This window comes from Oxyura jamaicensis, chromosome 2 (genome assembly GCF_011077185.1).
Source record: "Oxyura jamaicensis isolate SHBP4307 breed ruddy duck chromosome 2, BPBGC_Ojam_1.0, whole genome shotgun sequence".
Classification (NCBI taxonomy): Eukaryota; Metazoa; Chordata; class Aves; order Anseriformes; family Anatidae; genus Oxyura; species Oxyura jamaicensis.
In genome coordinates this window covers 134,491,240-134,505,525 of record NC_048894.1, presented here as the reverse complement: position 1 = coordinate 134,505,525, position 14,286 = coordinate 134,491,240, and the positions used below count along the sequence as shown (strand labels likewise).

Genomic DNA, 14,286 nt, shown 5'->3' with positions numbered 1-14,286 from the left:
ATTGAGCACTTCTATTTAAGTAGAAGAGAAAAATGACCAGAGTGCTTCAGATGCATAAAGGGATTCTTGCTGGGTTTAAACACTTGGCTCTGAAAGGTGGGATTTTCTGGGAGTGCAATACAGACTGTGTGGAACATCTGTATCCCTGGTAGATGGCACCTGCTGCAGGACTGCTAAGGTACAAGCTACTAATGACATGGTTTTGGTTTCTAGAGTGGTAACCTGAGAGTAAAGATGCAAGTTCCAAGCCCTGCTGTGGGAATCAGAAGATTTTTGTTACTGCAGTCTGGAAACACTTTGGCAGAACAGCAGTATCAGATACAGTTCAGGCTCCATCATTGTGCATTTACCAGTGATTTTGGCTATGTTTGGCAAACTCTTTGCCAAAGTTTACTGAAATACAAGTAAACTAACAAACAATCTCTTCCTTCTTTAATTAAAAAAAAGTTTGCATGACTGCAGGCCATTGTATTTAAGATACATACATATATAGAATTGAGAATTTTGACCCCTGAAATTGCATGTCTACAGAAGCCACATCATTAACTGCATGCAATGTGTATTTAAAGCAGTTACAAAAATATTAACCACATTTACAGAAGTAGAATACTATAGTCAGCTATTGACGCATGAGCTAATGTCAATCATAAAAAACAGTTCATCTATAGAAAGTGAAACAACTTCATATCTAAATAAGAAAAAGATACAGTGTTTTAACAGGACTGTTCATAGATCTGCAAGGATTTCAACATAGCAGCAAGCAGCAGAAGCACAGCACCTTTGACAACCCCTGAGGACACAACCCACAGCCACCACCCAGCTCTGCCTGCTGAGCTCTTGCCACCCTGAGGTGTGTAAGTAACACAAATGCCTCTCCCTTCCTATTGCTTCTTCCTCCGTTGTGGTCTTTGCTATTTTGCAACAGGACTTTGTATCAAGTTATCAGCAGAGAACATTCAGCCAAAGGTGATGGAAGATGATCCCTGCTGGTCCCTGCCTGCTCAGTGAGCAGGGCATATAAGTAAATGACTACAGGCTCATTGTCAAACTGGAAAGCAAGCAAGGATCTTGAGAGCATACAAGAAGTACTGCTGTGTTTGGAAAGAAAAATAAAGGAGTGAGCCAGCGACCTATTGGCTTTGAATTCTCCCAAGCCAGTATAATTAAAGCCCTTGAGAACATTGTATTTTCTTTTCTTTCTTTTGTTTTTGCCTTTTCTTGCCTTCCTCTTGTGAGTCTTCCCTTTCTGAGTGCATGTAAATGAGAATTAGATGTGTCGTGGAACCCTAACGTAGCCGGTCAGAAATTTTCCTTTATGCCTATAACAATAGTAACACAATGATAGAAGTGATATAAATTATTTGAACTAGTAGCAACACACGGGGACAACATCTGGCTCAGAAATGATGTGGCAGCAACAGCAGATGAAGGGGACAGCCGACTTGCTCCATGCCAGAAACCCGCTTAGTTCAGCCATTCTGGGTGACAGCAGTGCCCAGGATGTCACCCGTATGGCTGGTCCTCATGTTCCTCCTCAAAGCTCTCTTGTCCTCAAAGGTAAATTCTCTTTCTCATAAAATAATGTATCAGTCATGTATACAGAAAGTTTGTTCCTCCTCTTAGATGCCTCTATTATTCAAAAAAAACTGACTTGTTTTTGATTGTACCAACCAAGAGAACATCCCCAGTGATCTACTAAATTCCAGCTTTCAACAATCAGAAGAAACCACCATGGGTCTTGATAGCAGTTGTAATCTGCTTGGGTAGAATGGTAAATCATGCTTTTGCGTAGATCCTCACATAATAGTCACTGTTGTCTAAATACATAAGCAAAAGTCAGATGAAATTCCCAATGCCATGAAATTATATTTCTGAGGGACTTATGATAAAAGCTTTGCTGTGCTCTTTCTTAGATTGGGTAAAAATTAACAACAAAAATTTAGAACATTACTCTACATGTATTGAATTTTGCTAAAGATAAGAAGTGTTGATATTAGCCATATGGAGAACTAACACTTACAAATATATGAAGATCCCTTGCACTTACACATTATACAAAGACCTTGAATATTTATAACAAAGACAATAAAGGTATGCTATTTAAATAGAAGTTATTTAACATTTCTCTAGCACTCCCTCTCATGTGTCAGTCACAGCATTTCTATTATGTCAAATAGTTGTGATTGCTCAACAAACTCCTTTCTATTCTGCAAATAACCTGGAGAATGTCTGCATAAAAATATACACACATAACTTCCATAGTAGATAAATATTAAAAGCAAAGAAAAACAAACCTAAAAGCATCAATGTTGACCTTCATTCTTGAAGTACGGCAGAAAGTCTGCAAATGTGGCATATTTCAAATTGGATTACATTATCAGCCAAAAAAATAAAGAACAAAAACCAAGTAAGGAAAATAAATTTGCTTGTCTCATCCTCATTAAATTTAATTTAGTAAAAAAATGCAGTGACATGAGGTAAGAATAAATAGTACTTTGCAGGAATTAACTACAAAAATTCAGTTATAGTCAAACTCATATATATAACTCACAAGTCTAGCTTTTATATTCACCTAAAATTCTATGGCATTGTCAAAAAATGCTTCTTCTGGTATGCCTGTTTTCAATACATAGCCAGAATATAAAATACTATAAATGTCTCATGTTTTCATATTGTTTTTCAAGTTGTTTCTGGAAGCAAAAGGGCTCTTACTTAATGGGGATTTTAAATAATATAATTTGCATTTTTAAAGTAAAGGTAATTCCATTCTTATTTATAAAATAAAAAAATGAAGTTATAAACCTAGGTAGAATTAATAAAAGTGTCAGCATCTGACAAAGGTGGTCTAGCAGTTGACGCTGTTGCTGTTTCAGAAAGAATTCCTCCTCAACTGCCCACTCCACTGGTAATTGCTGTCTTCACAGCAGAGTACAGGGAACATGTCCAAATGTTTCAGACTGGCACAAAATGCTGCATAGTGCTGTAAATGAAGTTGACATGAACATAAAATGACAGTGTTTGCCCTTAAAGCAGCTGAGGCTTAAAGGGAACACCCTGCCTTCAGCACAGATAGCTGAGATGAGGGTGCACACCAACACTCACCTGGGAGTGTCACCCTAAAACACTACCCAGACGTGATGGGGCATTCCTCCTAGTCAGCTTTTCTCAATTTCTAAATATGGGAAGTAAAATATTCGTTAGACACATTTGCACAAGTAATGAACAAACAAATAAAATGTTTCCAAAATAAATAGAAATATAGTTAAACATAGTTTGGGCAACAAAGAACAACCACTCCCAACTTTTTTGGGAAAAAAAGAAAAAGAAACAACCAGCTACCAAAAAGAGGAATGTCTTGTACTCCTTCCACCTCTCCTCTCTGTGATCTTGTCACAGTAGATTGCACAAGCATCAGAGCTGGATGTGCATTGCTTCTCTTTCTACATAAGAAGTTCACTCTGCTCTTTAATTTAGCAGCAAAAGCGATTCATAAAAATTTACTACCAGTACTACTGTTTCATGAATGCAACTCAAAGTCCTCAAACTGATAACAATTTTTTTATCCTTTAGGTTAGCTAAAGATAGCAGCTAAATATCTCTGTAGTTCCAAACAACACGTTAATTCTTTTGAAGAATACATAGACAGTTCAGACAAAGCTGTATTTCTTTCTTTCAGCACATTGTGTTGAAACAATCTTACTTTTTGTTTTATAGCTCCTACAATTCTATGAATATGTGAAGTTTCCTTTTGTTCAGAAAAGGTTAAACTTCAAAACTATGACACCTTATGAGTCACACAGCAAAAGGAGAATACAAAGACACTAATTCGTAATGTTCTTATTAAGACCTTTTTCAACCTATCATTGTATTTTGGACCTGAATTATGTTTTTTGAATTCATGGAATTTATGAAAGGGAGATAACTTTTCTTAAAGATGGATTAATCCAAGTCTGCAACATGCTTGGAACTCCTAAAATGCATAATCAAAATGTGAATGTACTACTAACCATTAACTGATATTATTTCACCAATTATCCAAGAACTGTTGCATCCACTCAGCATTTACAGGAGATATGTAGAAAAGAAGAAGTTCAAAGTGGCAAACTATTCCTCTCAGGCAAACTATTCCTCAGCAAGTTTTTTGTTTTATCTAAGTGCTGCTGAAGTGTACTGTTCTCCCTTTGGACTGGGAGGAGTCTACATGCCACGGCAGTGAGCTTGCTAGGCGCCGGGCACTTGTTTATTCAGCCCTGCCCTTCTGTACCTGTACTGTGGGAAGTAGCTGTATAGAAAGGAAATGCAAATCTGAAGCAGAGAAGAGATGATGCTGTGACCTGAGCTGATTGCAACACTTTTCTGGAGCCTTTGGGTTAAAGGAAACAGCTTTGCACTTTTGTTTCTTCATTAAAACCTTTAACCCTGTGGTTGGGCTCCTTTGAAAGAAGTCTGAGTTGCCTTTATGTTCTCTTTGACCACAGAATTAACCCCTGAATGCAGAACATTTCATTCTTTGCAGCTTTGGTGGTCCTGTATTGCTGTGGTCTGGGTTTTATGTTGACATTGGCAACCTAGGCCAGCACCATTTCAACTCTGCTCACAGGCATTGCAATGTTAAAAGTATGGTTTATCCTGTGGCTATGCCAAGCTTGAGATGCAGTAAAACCAGATATAGCTCTAAACTCATGGATTTATCCTACTGACTGCCCTTTTAACTTGAAAGTTAATGAGATGTGCAAGTTTGAGACCAGGCAAGAGCATTAAGTCCTACTATTTCCTAGAAGAATCAAGCAAGCAGAGGTGTATGTTCAGGGAGGAATTTCCTTATAAGTCACAAATGAGGTAGGGAAAGAGCTGAAATGGTTGCACTGCAATCTTCAAAATTATGGAAGGACTGAACATGAAGTACATAAACTGATAGCCCAATACCACAGCTATTTAGTCACAGAAGTAGTCCCCTGGGGTACTGTGTATGTTGTGCCAAGGAAAGCTGGTTATTCACTGTTGGCAGTAAACTTATGTGGTATTTATGGCATTTCTATTCTAAGCAGAGGAATTAGTACTTTAAATAATGCTCATCGTAGGTGGCTGCAACACAAAATGTGCACGGTCGTCTCTTGCGGAGTAGGCCTTATCTTCTGGTGGCTCATCCATGTGACTAGGCCTTGACCACAAAAGCAGGCAACTGAAGTAAATGAGATTATGTATGTTTGGCTTGTCCTCTAATGCATGTAAAATTTCTTCCAATGGATACAAGTGAGTTTCAGCATTGGTTCAGGTTGGTGATCTATGCCTTGTATTTTGACTCTTAAATGAAATTTTCAGATCCCTAAAAAGGCTCAAGTCTCCTTCTAGCACCTCTTTAGGAGTTCATAATACTTTCAGTGGAAGGCACTGATGCAACTAGACCTTGTGGTCCTCCTAAAATGAAAGTAATAGAACTTATCTGTGGCAATTTTTCCAGCAGGAATTACATGTATGCCCATCTGGCAGTTCTTACTGAGAGGTGTGCACTAAAATGAACCTTGAATTTAGACATAACATAACTTCACTGCTAGTCAAAATCAATGCAAATACTCAGCCCCTAGTTACAAACTCCTGCCCTTTTCAAAGTCTTTATGGAAGCCAATTTAGCATTAGAAATGCTGATATTATTTAGGGAAACATACTCTGGGAACTCAACATCACTATGAGCTCAACTCTCGATGAGCTTCAGTTTGCTGCTTTTCCCCCTGTTACAGTTGTTGGTACTAATATGTACGAGAGATACCATACTCAAGGTACCAATTAGTATCTTATCAGGCTGTAAAAGTCCCACCCAGTAATGTAAAGCAGTGTCATTCTGAATACTGTGTACATAGAGGAAAGAAGGGCTAAAAACAAGGGAAAATGAGCCAGGATTACCTGATCCCTGCTTAGGGAAAGGGTGTGACTTTTTTTAACCCATCCTAGCAGAACAAAGCTGGTTATAAAAAAGCAGAAGCAGTTTTGTCTTCACTGGTCAAACAACCAGTTTCTTACATTTGTATTAGCGTGGCAACAATAAAACCCACCAGTCAGATAACCCATTAAACTTGAGGCGAGGGTGTTGGACTGATCCCCTTCCTGCTAATACAGCCTGGGCAAGGTAAGAATCTGTGAAGTCTGAGAGGCAGAAACTCATTTTATATTCAAGGGTGTGCAGGTAGGGGAGAGAGAGACAAATGACATCAGCTCCCAGCTGCAGAACCAGGGCCCAGTTGCTTGTGCTGGTGTTTGAAAGATGTTTTCATTCAAAGGACAGGTTTTCAGGCTTCCAGCTGAGCTGTGGAACATGTGGCTGTCTGGCCACTGCAGACGTGTGTGTGTAGTGCAGTGTATTTCGGTTTGGTTTAGCTTTGTACATCAGTCAGCACAGGATATGGTGATAGTGGTTTTTCATAAAGAGGTTGAGAACCAGACATAACATTTCTGAGGACCTGAGAAGGGAGCTGAAGAGCACCTAGGTCCTGCTTCAGTTTGCAGAGCGGAGTCCTGGCATTTGGGCTGTGCTCCCGGATTTATTTCTGGTTTTTATGAAGTGGTTGCTATCTGTAACATCCAGACAGCAGTGTATGTGATCACAGTGATAAACACAGCCCTAGAGAGTAGATTGTTTTATCATGCTCATTTCAATGTCCTAGAGGTGGGCACATTCATCCAGGTGATTGAGTGCTCTTAGACCATCTGCTTCATGGGTCCTAAGGCCACCTGCATTCATATTTGTGTTTGAATAAGCAAAAAATTGTGTCAGCCTGCCAGATTATTGGTTGTTTCTTGTCATAATATTGTCTTGCTGTTTTCTAAACAGAGTATAGCTGAGAAAGGACTCTGGTTTCCTAGTTTGCTTTGACACAATGTTATGCTTTGTATTACATTTTGAGCCTTGCAAATTGTGGATGTGTCTTTGTATGTATTGAGTAATGACCACATGATTTTTTAAAAAAATATATCTTCAACATTTATAGCAAAAAAATCTAATTTGGAAAAATGCAGATCATAACTTCTAACACATATGCCACTCCAAGTCCTCTTGAAAGAGGACACCATAATTCTGAAAAAAAAAGTGTGAATTTCCCTGTGCTTCAATATGGAGTGCAAGTTTTAAACTCCTTTGGAGGTCTTGCAATAAGTAGTGTAAACACAAGTAATCTCTAGAATATGCATTGTTTATTCCAGAAGAGCTATTTGGTTCCATTATGTCATTGCTTGCATGAAGAAAAAGGGAAACTAAAATCTATCATCTTGACCTGGGCAAGTTTAATAGCCCAGGAGTTTAACAGCATTAGCTCAGCAACTAACAGGGGCCAGGGTCTGACAGCAACAAACAGAATTTCACAATGGGCCTCCTGTTAGAGATGAAGAAGGCAAGTTCATGTGCACACTCTGTGTGCCGAGGGAGAGGTCGGACATCTGTGCCTGGTGAGGTGGGGATGTAGCTGGGAGCACATGTCTGGAGCAACAGCTGCAGAGCTTGGGCTGACTGATACCTTCAAGGAGACACTCCAGGAACAAAGGTGGGGATGTGCTGCCTCATCAGAGACAGGCACGCTGCTGATTTGGCTTCCACCTACTTTATTGGTGGCCACATGTACTTACAAATGAAACCAGCTTCAGATATCTCCACCCACGTCGAGGCTGGGATTTACTCAATTGCAATATATCATCAGTATCAGTGTGAGCTGGGAACAAGACACTGCATGGGTGAAGGGCTGCGGGAGGAGGTGGTTAGGCTGAGATGCAATGGTGGCCAGGAGAATTTAATAAAAGTAGCAGCCATGGAGTCCTCCAAGGATAGGCAAATGAAGGTGCTGAAGATATACAGCAGCATCAGCAGGGACAGAACAGGCCCCTCAGTGTGGTAGAAACAGGCTGCCAGCTCCCTGATGAAGGAAGGACAAAGCCGATGTTTCTCAGCAGATGGGCAATTCACAAAGACAACTCCAAAGAAGAAGGAAAGCAGAAGACATCTCTGTTTCTGAGATGGGGGGGCTAGGAGGGGTGGGCACATTACCCTTTTAGGTACCTTACCTGAGCTCCAGGTGGTCTGTTACCAGCTGCCCCAAACAGGCAGTAAGGGTCTGACCAAGAGCTAAGAAGAGCAGTTCAGAACTGACTACTGAGTTCAGGGAATAGGGATGATTCATGTAAGGTTTTCATCATCTGAGGCAAAGGCATTCAAGGGCTAGTCAGAAGGATATATCTACAAGGCCTGTCATTCTGGTTCTTTTCATTCATTTCAGTGAAAAGTGGTTACAACACACTCTCTGAAATTATAAATTGAAAAAGTTTATGAAAAGCATCCTCAACTGATGAGAATATTGCAGGATTTTTTTTTTATGTTTATTCAGTAATTTGCAGTTTACTGAAAGGCATTCTTTATCACTTAAGTCAGCAGTCTCTTCCTCAGTTATCAAGTACTTTGTAACTGTGAATCTCATGTGACATTTTTCATAGTGTATACTGACCCTTTTACTAGTACATTAGATCAAGTTACTCATAAACTGCAGTTGAAAGTCTCGATAAATACATATTTTTGTGTTTTTGCTGGCTAAGCTGGCAAGAAGAGTTTAAACTAGGATGAAAGGGAGGTGATGGTGAAACCTCGCAGTACAAAAATTACACTGAAAACCTGCTGAACAATCAGTGCTATCCTTTGTTCCTATCCCAGCAAGTGCCTACATAGTTAGCCCCCCTTAACTCTTTTACCATTTTGCCTCTTGTTAGGGATTAAACATTAGAAAGAAGTCCCATTCAGAAGGTGGTGAAGCAGTGGCACAGACTGCCCAGAGAAGCTGTGGATGCCCCAACCCTGGAGGTGCTCAAGGCCAGGCTGGATGGGGCTGTGGGCGACCTGGTCTGATGGGAGGTGTCCCTGCCCATGGCAGGGGGATGGAATTAGGTGGTCTTCAATGTCCTTTCCAACTGAAATTATTCTGTGTTGGTGTGTGATTTCTGTGGATGACTTAGCTCATTGCTTACAATACTATGTCCATCTAATCTTCCCAGTTAGTGATTTTATCCAAGTTCCCTTTCCCCAACATTATATCTTGGACCATTTTATAAACATAAATTATCACAATGTGGACAGGGATCTAAACAGTAGAAAGGGCAAGGCTATGCAAACAGAGTGAGAGATGTGAAAGGAAGGCCTGAAGAACATCTTAAATACAAGTAATGCGCAGCCCCGGAACTCCTGGTATGTTCTGAGGATTATGAGAAACATGGAGACTTGGCTAAGTAATATGAGACTGGACTGTTTTATAGACGGGTAAAGTGCTTCAGAAAGAATTGTTAGGAAAAGAAGTGAAATGTTGATGGAGATTAATATATTTATTTTGAAGTCCAGAGTACAGAAGATAGGGGTGATGTAAGTGTCTGGTAATTATAACATGATGAGAGTCCACAATCCTTGTAAGCAGAGAGAGGGAACTAGAAAAAATAACAATTAACTTGAAAAAATAAGATTTCTATAGAATAATATTATTGATAAGAAGGATTTCATAGGAAACAAGACAATGAATAGCATTGTAGAGCATTAGTAGTAATGGCCATGTCTCCACATAAATTAAATGAAGGGCATAATACGTTCCAAAGAAGAAGCAGTATTAGGAAGGGAAGTAATAACATACTCGGTTAAACCAGAGATCTTCAGTGACCTCAAGCTCACAAAGGAAACACAAAGACAGTCATAAGAAGGTTACACTACTAAAAGTGAGCAGATAGCACAAGCAAATGCAGGCAAAATTGGAATTACTCAGGTGCAACTACGAGTGCAGTGAAGATACCATTAAAAGTGTTATAAGCAAAGCAGTGAGAGTTGTACTGCTTAGGGAATATTGTTTGTAGAAGTCTGTCTTCAACAGCATCGGGAAGTCTTGCCTGGAGAATCTGGGGAACAGCTCATCAGGAAAGGTGGAGAGGACCGAGCAGAGGACAATGATATGCATGAGTAGATATCTGGAAGTGCTACAGTGGATTACCTATAGAGACAAGGCGTGGCCATTATTTGCATTTTTTACAATCAGGGAGATTCTGGGTGTAGCCGGTTCTGCTTCTGGAGAAGCAAAGGAACTAGATGACTAGAAACTTGAGATCCTTTCAAGCATTATTTTTCTACACTTCTTTTTCCTACACTAGTGCATTTTGACACATATTGATTATGTGAAATTATAATACCCTAAAAGATTAATAAAAAACCCACACATTTTCTAAACAAGAAGGAAGGGAAAGCAGCTGAGGTCAGGGAGTTCTCGTTAGTTTTGGAAATTGAAGTACATGGAGAGACATGAGGTGAATCAAAACAAAGAGTAAATGTAAAAAGACAAGAAGGCAAAACAAAAAAGGAAAGAGGGAGGGATGTCAACACTGATAAATGGGAAGAGTAAAAAGGATGTGACTAATGAAATGGGAAGAGTTGTTTCTGGAAAAACTGACTCGTTGAACAATGATTCACACAATAAACACCTGGACACTTGCCTTCTTTTCATCAGATTTACTCAGAGAAGCAGCTGGCTCAAGGAACCAATCTCAGTGCTCAGTTTCTTCTTGTGATTTTATCTGTGGCACCATGTTATGACTGTTGTAAAGCCTTAAGTGCTTCTGGACTTTGTAATGCTTTTGACATAGGAGATTTTTCTTTTCTGTGTGGCTACAACCTGTAAGCAGTTGCTCTGCAGCGGGGAAATTATTTCACCCAGAGAAAGGTGCTCAGGGAGAGTAGGCTCACTTCTTCCAGGAGCTTTAAAAAATGTATGCATTCAATTAAGTATATTAGGTATCTTAAATCTGTATTTAAAGTACCTCACTGTACTTCTCAATAACAGCACATCCAAGTAGACTCTAACATTTTAAAGACAAACGTTAAAATTGTTTATGTGACTCTGACTTAATATATGAGACTTGATTTATTCAGCATTTTTTAATTAAAAAGAGGGCTAAAAATGATGTTCAGAACCTGTTTATGTGATTTTTTTTACTTTAGGCTTAATTTTGAAATGATCGGTCATTCATGTTCAAATAATATACAATTAATCTGCATGTAAGTCACTTAAAGTCAACATATTTCCAAGAAAGTCCAATTCCCTCCCACTTATTATATTTGCTTTGAAATCATTAACAATGAGTTCTAATGCTTTAATGGAAACTGTTGTTTTTGAGCTGTGCTCCAAAGATAACTTACTGCTTGCAGGCAGCTTTTGAGAATGTCTGAATCACTCTGAGTACGTGAGCAAATGGAGAACAGTTGTGTTTGAAAGCATGCTGAAAGCACCGTCTAGATGTTTTTTTTTCCTACAGAAACAAATGCTGTTTTCAAGAGAAAAGTGTGATCTGCAGTAGAAACAGAAAGCTCACCCTTCCCAGAATTTACACCTTCCAGCTGTAATTGACTTTAACCGCTTCTTTCTTTGGATGCATAATCCAGAAAACGCTTAATGCACTGCACAGATAATTAAACAATGTTCAAGAGTAATTTAACATATTTAGGAAATTGAAGCCAGAAGTTAGAACCTGGATAAAAATTAACATTTCATATTCAAAACATATGAAATAAGCATGATATTACAACGTGAGTTAGCTGAAAGCAAAGCATCATAAGGATTACTATTTTTAAAAAACTTCTATTTCCAATTTTTATTTTATTTTATTTTATTTTATTTTACTTATTTTATTTTTACCATAGCCCTTTATAACCCAATTGATTTCAGTTGCCCCTACTATAGGCACTGTAATGCACAGAGTAGCAGGCATTAGTTGCCCTGACGGCCTGAAAACCTAAACAGACATGAAAGATGACACACGAGGGAAAGGTATTATTACATCCGCAATGAAAGGAGCATCTGGAAATGGGCAAATAGAGTGATTTGCCTGAAGTTACCCAAAGCAAATTTGCTGCAGAGCTTAGGCAGAATTTGAGCTCTCTGAGACTATGAGTGAAGAATTATTCTTACAAACGGGCCGAGTCCTCCTGACGCACAGGTCTGCTGTGAAAACAAGTCATATTTATGTCCAAAACCTTGTCTTCCACATGCAAACTCTCCCTGTGGCTGGCAAGCAGCAGACATCTCCACCTGAGGCCCATGCTGTCTCCTTCCAACCTCCTGTCCAAAAGGACAACTTTCGCCCTGCGGCTCCAACCTGCACCCTGCGTGTTCATTCCTTGCAACCCCACTGAAAAACTGGATTCAGAGAGAAAACCTCAAAAGACATAAAAAATACTGAAGGCTGTAAATTATCTCAGAGCTACACTGCTTCCTTCCGTGGCTGCCATTTCATACCACACCTAGTCATTAAGAATCAATAATTCTCCATGCTGTTAATGTTTGAGCCACTGAACCTCTAGGGCGAGTCTCAGAAACTATAAACTGTGTGAAGCACAGACAGACACTGCCAACCTGCACAAAGGTGAACCCCACAGATGAAAGAAAGAAGTATTTTTTAGTCCAAAACAAGCTTTTCGTGTTACAGGTAAGGGATGATCTAGCTGTCATATCACTGCAAAATTGTAAAAGCTGAAGCAAGGGGTTTGCTGAAGGCTTTGCTGGCAATATTAGAAACTCAGCTGTCCTTGTAAAATGGATGACTGCTGTGCTAAGGCTTAGTCTGGTTTGTATTTCATTTGGATCAATTTCCTCTGTTTTTGCTTTACTGAATTTTAACATCTGAAATCAATCATTTAAAGAAAATCAACTTTTTTTTTTCCTTTTTTTTTTTTTTTTCCCATGGAACCAAATACTTTTGATTGTTCCTGATCTTTAACCTCTGGGAATATTCTTTGTTCTCTGAAAGTTTATTATTATTGAAAGTCGCTGGGATATGTGTATGCTGGCTATGCTGGGGATTTCTGTTCAGGCAGAGGAATCAGAAGGGATTATTAGGGATAGAGCAGTGAAATGAAACAGAGAGATGAAGGGGAAAATATCGGTCCCATCCTCAGCCAGATCTCAGGCTGCTTTTAGTTAAGTTGATCCTATTCTAATCCTGAAACTGTCTATTGTTGAAAACTTTTGTATGAGTTTATATATATTGAAACTCTATTCTGAGTGACAGAGGAGCATGCAGTTTGGGGCTTTGGTCCTTGGCAGTGCCATGATTCAGTAGAAGCTTCCAGCCGTACAACAGTGGGCACCAAAAACACCCCAGACTTTTGGGTTTCGATTCAAGGGCTGATGAAGCCACTCATCATGGCCATACAACGGGCACTGTAAAGGACAAAACATTAGGGTATGATATTTATGTTCAAAGTGGAATAGTAAAGGCACTTTACCCATAGCCCAAGAAATGGCTGTATGTCCGCTGCTGAGCTTTGTAGTCAGTTTTGGGCAGAGACGCCTGGCCAAGAAACAGCACAGATGGACAGCCACATGAAGGAGTGCATTTTCCAACATTTTCTGTCCCCTATATTAAGGTCGGACATGTACCATCCATAAATGTTCTCTTCACCACAGTAGGTCTTGCTGTCTCTCTTTTCCCTAAATCTGGACTATGGTATCCCCAGACCCCCCCCATACCCTTTTTGCTAACCTCTTGCCCTCCTTCCCCCAGTACTCTCAATTGCCATGTGTCCCACCACTGCCAGCTGGCTGAGGGGCACATACTGTCATGTATCTTCCAGAGGGTCGGATGAAACTACTCAGCTAACCTCTAGGTGCATACTGCAGCCTTACCCAGGGAGGGCATGACTTTGGGTCTTCTGTCCCACCTGCCACACCAGATCAACAAAGAATTAGTTTTTCAAGGTTTCTGCCTGCTATCAAATGCAGTTGAAACTGGCCAATGTATTCAGAAGGTGCCAGGAGGAGAGGAGAGGCTGTGAGACAGACAGGAACAGAACCAATCTTCATACACTATCTAACTGCAATATCAGCAACGGTTCAAAGTATCATCTCGGGTGGTTCAAAATGTCTTCTCTAACTCTCAGTCCTGTTTCTGCCAGATGCCAGTTCCTCTGGCTGCAGGCAGGGCGGTGAGGGACCTGATCAACAGCAGCAGTGCCAGGAAAATGCAAGGGTTTCCCCCTCAGCCCTACTGTCCAGACAAATATAATGATCTTCCTCATCACCACTGATTTCAAAGGAGTGTCATTTTATTTTCTTCCGATACCCACTCAGGTAGCTGCTGCCCATGGGAAAAAAACAGTAATTTCAAAGGGCTTAGTTGCCCTTGATGAAGCCCAGCTCAGAATGGGATTTGCAAGACAAAGTCCCATGCCACATATTAAAATGAGTGCTAGAGAAAACAGCAATGTGGGCAACATTATCTATATTTGCA

The 14,286-nt window shown here is 39.9% G+C and overlaps 1 protein-coding gene across 3 annotated transcripts in view; it reads left to right on the top strand.

Moving 5' to 3' along the window:
• The window catches only part of CDH17 (cadherin 17), a 41,381-nt gene that overhangs the window by 3,238 nt on the left and 23,857 nt on the right, over window positions 1-14,286 (top strand). For 2 of the 3 annotated variants that reach the window (XR_004748542.1, XM_035318939.1), the window contains exon 1: window positions 12,366-12,483. The exons of the other annotated variant lie outside the window; for it this stretch is intronic. The gene's annotated coding sequence lies outside the window, so the exon portion shown is untranslated. Of the gene's footprint in view, window positions 1-12,365; window positions 12,484-14,286 lie in introns of those variants that run through there. 3 annotated transcript variants of the gene reach the window in all.